Source organism: Octopus bimaculoides, chromosome 9 (genome assembly GCF_001194135.2).
Source record: "Octopus bimaculoides isolate UCB-OBI-ISO-001 chromosome 9, ASM119413v2, whole genome shotgun sequence".
Lineage (NCBI taxonomy): Eukaryota > Metazoa > Mollusca > Cephalopoda > Octopoda > Octopodidae > Octopus > Octopus bimaculoides.
The window spans coordinates 71,469,375-71,472,046 of NC_068989.1; positions in this window are offsets into that span (position 1 = coordinate 71,469,375).

The following is a 2,672-nucleotide window of genomic DNA, read 5'->3' on the forward strand; positions in this document are numbered from 1 at the left end:
GGTGTTTTTGCTCAATAAACACTCACAAGGCCCGGTCTGGGAATCGAAACCGCGATCCTATGAGCGCGAGTCCGCTGCCCTAACCACTGGGCCATTGCGCCTCCACATGTCAATAGAAATATGGTAACAAAAGGGTTGTGTGAATGCGCATGCATATGTGCATGTGCATGTGTGCGCCTATTTATTTGTCTTCAGATCGAATCAGAAGTGACCATAATTATGCTGTCAGGAATGAATGAATGAGGAGACACAAAATCTGGAAGTTGCAGCGCAGACAAGCCACCTAAAAGACCAGTAACTCTGAAATAAAACTGATGCAGGGCAGAACATTAGTCTTGAATTGTAGTTCTGATTTCTGGCACAGACAATTCCAATGGTTCTCAACTAGGGCTCATATGACCCTCGGGGGGTCCATGTAAGATGTTATTCTTAGAATTTGTTAGGTGCAGTAAACTGGTTATGTTTCTACCATGCACATAATATTTCAATTTTTTATTGCAATTCCTAATAATATTTGAACAAAAACAAAATAGGATATTTAGACATCAAGAGGCTATGAGTAAAAGAGGAATCAAAGGGGTCCATAGGCAAAAAATGGTTGAGAACCACAGCTCTACAAGGGGGTGCTGCAAAAGTTCCTGGCTTTAAGGGTATTACAAAAGGCTTGGTTGGAGGCCCAACCTTCCAAGTTCTTTTATAGGACTTAGAAAAACTGAAGGACCACTGCAATAAGCAAGTGGATCTGAGAGGGGAATATGTTGAATAAAGTCATGATTAACTGATCCTCCTGTATTTTTCTTCACTTGAACCCAGGAACTTTTCAGCAGCCACTTGTAGAGCCAATGATATGATAAAAGGTACCCAATCCTTGCTCTAAAGTGGTTGGGAACAGAAAGAGCACTCAGCTGTAAAAATGAAATAAACATATGCCAAAATACATAACATTCAACAATACATAACCAACAAATGATGGTGCTTTGCCTTTGTTGCAGTGGGTGCTCAATGATGAAGGACTGCAGCAGACTGTGGAGATGCTGTGAGACCCAGCCAACTCATGCCAACATGGCAAAATGGACATTTGATGAGGGTCATGAATACAGGCATGTATGTATGTATGTATGTATGTATGTATGTATGTATGTATGCATGTATTGACTGATGGATGGATGTGCATATCGTTACATGAGTGTGTGAGTATTTATTTCTTTATTGCCCACAGGGGGCTAAACAAGGATAGACAAAGGGATTAAGTCGACTACATCGACCTCAGTGCTTAACTGGTATTTATTTAATCGGCCCTGAAAGGATGAAAGGCAAAGTTGACCTCAGTGGAATTTGAACTCAGAACGTAAAGACAGACGAAATACCACTAAGCATTTCGCCTGGCATGCTAATGATTCTGCCAGCACACCACCCTTTTGAGTATATGTATTGACCAATGTGTGTGTATATAATGTGTGTGTAGGAGGCAAGCATAGCAGAGAAAATAAAAGAATGGAACTAAATATCAATGATACTGCTTTTCATCATCCAAAAAAGTGTAAATGCAAACACAAACATATATATACCCAAATATAAAATTATTACATGTATATACGTATGTATGTTTGTGTGTTTATATATATATATATATGGCATTTGACATTTTCTTCTGATGAGGGTGGCCTGGCTTCATTTAATGGATCCATAAAAATTTATCTTATATACACTTATGAGATCATAGGTCTGTACTAGGTATGAATGTGATTACAACATAAGCCATGGTTCATCCGAAACAGCTGTCAAGATAAGACTATTATGTAACTCACTTCATTTACTTTGTTTCTTCAGTCTGTTCTCTGTAATTTGTAATTCTGTGTGAATATATGCATTAAGCATACATGTGTTTATCTGCCTTTCTCCTAATGTATGTGTGCATGTGTGTGTGTGTGTCTATGTATCTATCTCCCTCGCCTACACTTGTTGTTGCTATTTAGCCATAGTCCACCATGACCATTCCATCAATTTTTCTATTTTTAAAATTTTCTCACAGGCAGGCCTATATGTAGAACCATATTATTCAATATGATGATATCACCTTCATCTTTTCTTTTCTTTTTTTTTTTCATTCTTTTACTTACAAGACAATAGAGTGTAATTTGAAGAAAACATAGCTACTATTTCTAGCAAGTCAGGAGGTAATGTGGAGACTTGAACCATATCAGTTTGTCCCACTTAGGAACACATATACAGGAATGGTTCAAACACAAGATTGGAAGTGCATATAGGTTACAAATAGTATCATTTATCTTTCACAAAGGACACAGGATAATGCCTGCTAGCAGAAGTAGTAGACAGATCACACACATACGCGCACACACACGCACACACACACAAACATACACATCCATACACACGTGCTTGCACACGTTATCAATTCATTTACACGGGCCAAGAATCTGGCATACTATCAACTAAATTGCAGCTCCTTCGTGTGTAAGCTTAACCAGAGACACATATAAGACATATATAGATGCTTGTGTAGATGTTAAGAGTTATGAATAGATAATGGGAAAGAAAACAAAAAAAAAAAAAGAAATATTGCTTTGTAAGTTCTCGCTAGATGAGTAAAGAGAATTCTACTACAAGACATAACATGTCCTTTATATGTGCAAGCACACACACACACACAC